This window comes from Oncorhynchus gorbuscha, unplaced genomic scaffold (genome assembly GCF_021184085.1).
Source record: "Oncorhynchus gorbuscha isolate QuinsamMale2020 ecotype Even-year unplaced genomic scaffold, OgorEven_v1.0 Un_scaffold_1086, whole genome shotgun sequence".
Lineage (NCBI taxonomy): Eukaryota > Metazoa > Chordata > Actinopteri > Salmoniformes > Salmonidae > Oncorhynchus > Oncorhynchus gorbuscha.
In genome coordinates, this window is record NW_025745972.1 from 205,223 (window position 1) to 211,069 (window position 5,847).

Consider the following 5,847-nt stretch of genomic DNA (forward strand, 5'->3'; position numbering starts at 1 on the left):
CACACACACACACACACACACACACACACACACACACACACACACACACACACACACACTGACCTCCTTATGCTTCTTCCACAGCTGAACTGGATATTGTTCTGCGTTACAATCTGGAGTTTGAGACCTACCTTGGCTAACATGAAGAGTGATGTCTCACAGTCCAAAGACACCAGGTGTGTGTGTACATATGTCTGTGAACATACAGTAACTATGCCATATGTAATGTGTATGTTTGTTGATACCGATGGGAATGTGTGGTAGTGTTAGTATTCTAATCTCCTCATATGAATACATATGATGTTTTTATACCATTCCATCCCTCCATCCCTCCCTCCCCCTCCCATCCTCCCTCCCTCACCTCCCTCTCTTTCCCACACTCTCACCTCCCTCTCCCTCTCTCACCTTCCTTCCTCTCTCACCTTCCTCCCTCCCCTCTCTCACCATCCCCCTCTCTCATCTCCCTCCCTCCACCCTTCCTCTCTCTCTCCCCCTTCCACTCTCACCTCCCTCCTCCCTCTCTCACCCCCTCACTTCCCTCCCTCCCTCTTTCAGACTGATCATCTTTAAGATCCTGGCACAGTTTGTGATCCTGGGTTGTACCTGGGTGCTGGGCTTGTTCCAGTCCACCATGGTCTTCAAGTACCTCTTCATCGTGCTCAACTCCCAGCAGGGCACCTTCCTCTACATCGTTCACTGTCTCTTCAACAAGGAGGTAGACCTGCACCACAAGCACGCACAATCACGCCCCCGCCCTCCCCCACACACACACCCACACGTTCTTAACCTCCCCTCTGTCTACCCTCCACGGTGTGGTCTGTGTATAATTAGTGTTGGTGTGTTGTTGTTGTTGTTGTATTGTATCATAGGTACGTGATGAGTACAGGAAGTGGCTGGGCTGTTCTTCCAGCTCCTCTACTCCAGACTCTATGGTAAGTCTATACCAAGTCTATACCTTCCTCACTCATCACTAGTTGTTACATCTATATGAGGCTTCCTCTTCTTTCCAGCATGAATGTAATGTTACTGAATGACCCTCTGGCCAAGTCCCTTATAGAACTTATGTAAGCATAGTCTTTTACCACAGAAAGTCTAACCTGTTGAGGTCTTGTTTTTCCAACAGAAAGAAGCACCTTCCGTCTCTGAAGACCTGGACAAGGCTGGTGAAGAGAGACAAAACAAAGGAACACGGCCAGGATGAGAGCAACATGATACGATACCATCAGACCTTCAAAGCATTTCAGCACAGTGGGCCTCCACGGTACATTTTCAATGCACACTGTACACACTAAGTATGAGAGAGAGAGAGAGAGAGCGAGAGAGGTGTGTTTATATGGATGCTAATGACTCCGATAACACAGCCTGACCTTTTGTATTTACTCATATTTCCTTTATCTACATAAAACAATGTTTTATTATCCTGCAAATGTATTTATAGAATTTCATATATTTATAAATTATATACACATTAGTTACAGCATATTTACCTGTGTGCAAAATAAACAAATGAAAATGTGTAGGTTGCAGTTGTTTATATATAAATGAATAACTGCGTCTCTACCTGCTTTGAGTCTAGCGTTTACCATTGGATTGTCCATCAGGGACAATAAAGATTTATTCAATGGAATCCCTGTGGCTGAGCCCAGATAAGAAAGTCCCGGTCGGCTGCAGTCTGAAGTGTTTTGAGAGCATAGCGACTGGGTTTCCAGACAGATGGTACAGGAGGGGTGAGGAGAGGACAGGAGGGCATCCTCTCAGAGCTATAATAAAATAGCTGGAAGAGAGCCACGGTTGGAGACAGACAATACTGCGTTTGCATACTGTTGTAATGCCCTCTTTTCACCACACGGTGACAGCACCTAAACATCAATGCTCTTGCTCTCATTGGAGTTAGGAGTTAAAGTGAGGACACAGGTCTTCTGTTGATGGAGAGATACCATTGGGTGAAGGCCTTTGTTCCAGCCATGATTCAATTGATTAACAAATAATGAAAACCTGGTGGGGTTGTAGGGAGAGAGAGAAAGACATAAATATGGAGATGGATAGATAGATGTCAGGACAAGTCAACTGGAGGAGGAGATAGAGAGGCATACAGAGATGGATGGAAATAAAGGGAGATTCCCAGACGGGTGAATGCAGCCGCAGGAGTGAAAGAGAGTACAATAGTGGGACAGAGAAGAAGAAGATGAAGATAAAGAAGAAGTAGGTGGAGGAAAAGGAGGAGGCTGGTGTGGGGTGTTTTGCTCCGAGTCACAGTGCTGCTAGTCTCTTTGCCTGTTACCATGGGAACCCAGCTGCAGTGCTTGCTGGAGTCGTGCTGGTCTGTCAGCCGGGAAACGCTGTTGGGTTAACAGCCCTGCTCTTTGAGTTCGAATGAGTTAGACTTTGTCAAAATAGTCAGGAATAAACTCCAAACCATGTTAAAAATTGATGCAGTGCGCCTGGGGGTGTTTAGTATACAAAGTTGCTAGGCAGCTAACTAATCACCCACTGGGCACAGATGTCAGTTGAACGTCTAGTTTTGATTGACATTTGGTTGAGTTGTCAACTATTGTCAAAAAATGCACTATGTCATTGGATTTAGGTTAAAAGTTGGGTGAAAAACAGACAAAATGCCCTAACTGTATGTTGATGATTTTTCCACATTGATTCAACATCAGCACATTTATTTTGGGGGTTGAAATGACATGGAAACAATGTTGATTCAACCAGTTTTTGCCCAGTGGGTAGACATTTACTGAATTCCAAATCAATCTCCAGTTCTCCTCAACTCTCCTCCAGGCACTCCTTTAGTTCTGGAAGGTGCATATAGGATAACATGGTAATCGCTTTACTTTGCTGTTTAATTGGATGGGTGATATGTTTCCATATCCTGAGGGGCAGAGGTCGATTGGGATTTCAGTGAAAGTCTTCCATATTGTGTCTGTAATTATGCTTAAAGTCTCTGAGATGGAGTGGGTCTTTCTGTCCAACAGGCCTGGGGATTAGTTAGTGATACAGTGATATGACCAATATGTTACGAATTCCCTGCCAGAGACTCTTAGCACACCATATCACAGCTCTCTCACAGCCCTCTCTTTCTAACTTCTGTAGTAGGCTGTCCTCCCCACTGAAACCAAGCAGGCCAGGGGGTCATAAACTGGCCCTTCACACCTAGGACCCTGGCCAACGATTTGTTGCTAGGGGTCATGGTTGCCAGGGGCCTTATGACACTGTGGGGTCATCACAGGCAGTCAGCTTGGGTCCCAGATCACAAACTCGTGCCTCCCCCTCGGTCTACTTCAAGCAGTCACAGAGAGAGCAGCAAGCTCATCTCTGTCCTGCACAACAACTGCTGGACTCATATCTCTGAGCTTGTGGGATGGTGTGCATGCAGAGTGAGTTGTGCGATATTTGTATATTGTTCTTCGTAGATGTTACTGTTGTTGTATAAAGTCTTTGTCTATAGCTGTATTGTAATATGTCAGGTAGCATATATACTGAACAAAAATATAATATAAAGTGTTGGTCTCATGTTTCATGAAATGAAATAAAAGTATCCAGACATTTTCCATTTGCACAAAAATCTTATTTCTCTCAAATTTTGTGCACAAATTTGGCTACATCCCTGTTACTGAGCATTTCTCCTTTGCCAAGATAATCCATCTACCTGACAGGTGGGGCATATCAAGAAGCTGATTAAACAGCATGACCATTACACAGGTGCCCCTTGTGCTGGGGACAATAAAAGGCCACTTTAAAATGTGCAGTCACACAACACAATGCCACAGATGTCTCAACTTTTGATGGAGGGTGCAATTGGCTTGCTGACTACAGGAATGTCCACCAGCACTGTTGCCAAATAATTGAATGTTCTTTTATCTACCATAAACGTCGATTTAGAGAATTTGGCAGTACGTCCAACTGTCCTCACAAATGCAGACCACGTGTAACCACACCAGCTCAGGAGCCTCACTTCACCTGTGGGATCATCTGAGACCAGCCACCCGGACAGCTGATGAAACTGTGTGTTTGCACAACTGAAGATTTTCTGCACAAACTGTCAGAAATCGTCTCTGGGAATCTCACCTGCTTGCTCGTCGTCCTCACTGAAGCCCATTGTTGTGCCATTCATCCACCACCATCACCTCATGTTTCAGCATGATAATACACGGCCCCATGTCGCAAGGATCTGTACACAACTCCTGCAAGCTGAAAATGTCCCAGTGCTTCCATGTCCTGCATACTCACCAGACATGTCACCCATTGAGAATGTTTGGGATGCTCTGAATGGACGTGCACGACAGCGTGTTCCAGTTCCCGCCAATATCCAACAACTTCGAACAGACATTAAAGAGGAGTGGGACAACATTCCATAGGCCATAAGGAACAGTCTGATCAAATCTACGCAAAGGAGATGTGTCACTCTACATGAGGCAAATGGTGGTCACACCAGATACTGACTGGTTTTCTGATCCACGCCCCTACCTTTAAAAAAAACTCTTAGCCTACAATTTGAAGAAATCGAATTAACATAAAACAATCCCCATCAAAATCTGTTTGTTTAAGCTAGAGATATCAGTTTTTCTGCAAGTGCTCAATCCATCGCATCTGCCAATATCCCCCTCCTGCATCTGTGGTGAAAGGTGGCAGAGCTGGAGCGGGGTTTGTCAGAGCATGAGGCAATCCACCGCATCCGCCAATATCCCTCCTGCATCTGTGGTGAAAGGTGGCAGAGCTGGAGCGGGGTTTGTCAGAGCATGAGGCAATCCACCGCATCCGCCAATATCTCTCCTGCATCTGTGGTGAAAGGTGGCAGAGCTGGAGCGGGGTTTGTCAGAGAATGAGGCATCCTGAAAATCGGTCTTCTCGCAAAAATGTCTGTAAAGTTCGAATCGCCTACAAATGATTATGACCACTCTATTGAAAGAACACACTGGTGTTCTCCATTTTGCTCAAGGAAGCCCACAAACCTCACAAGACTCGTCTGACGTCGGAACAGCCTCTTCTGCCAACTTCTGTCTATAGTGTCAAAATGGTTTGGGCTACACACTAATATAACCACTCTGTGGACAGCTGAGACTCTCACAAACATACCGGTGTTCTCTATTTTTCTCTAGGACACAAGCCTCACAACACTCTTCTGAAGGTCCCTGGTACCAGTTCAATTTGTTTATGGAAAGGAGATATTTTGCCAAATTCAATGTTTCATCCAATAATTGTTTTATACATATTTTTGATACCTTAAGGGGTTAAATTGGAAATCAAATAGCTAAATGATCTTTGATATGATCCTCTCCCCTTGCTTAGACACAGTTTAGACTAGGGTTACGGTATCTGTGACCATCAGATGCATATCTGTATTCACATTCATGAGAAGGCCTAATGAATGCATATCAATTGACTGATTTCCTTATATGAATTGTAACTCAGTAAAATCTTTGAAATTGTTGCATGTTATATTTATATTTTTGTTCAGAGTACATTTTCATCCTTCCCTTGATAATATCATTGCTGGTCTACTTGTGGTATCAGTTATAGTGTTGTGTACAGGGGATTCATTACCTCTGTTTCTTCTGTTTCACAACCACTACCATTCAACCTACCTTTGCATGTACATTTTGTGTGTGTGTGTGTATGTGTGTGTGTGTGTGTGTGTCAATAAAGTATCCTGGTGTGTAAGTGAGGTTGCATCATTCCCCTCTTACAGAGGGAGGTGCTAGTGGGTCACAGATCAGCACAAACAGAGTTGCTCTCTTTCTCAACACATGCCCCGAAGGTTGGAACCAAAAAGACCCAGGAAGAGATCCTGTTCCCCCCACTCTTATAGTTTGTAATCTATCAATGTTATAGTATGTTTAAGGTAAG

At 44.4% G+C, this 5,847-nt stretch overlaps 1 pseudogene; it reads left to right on the forward strand.

Moving 5' to 3' along the window:
- LOC124021200 overlaps positions 1 to 1,255 on the forward strand; it is a 20,063-nt pseudogene extending 18,808 nt beyond the window's left edge.
- Positions 1,256 to 5,847: the final 4,592 nt, after the last annotated feature.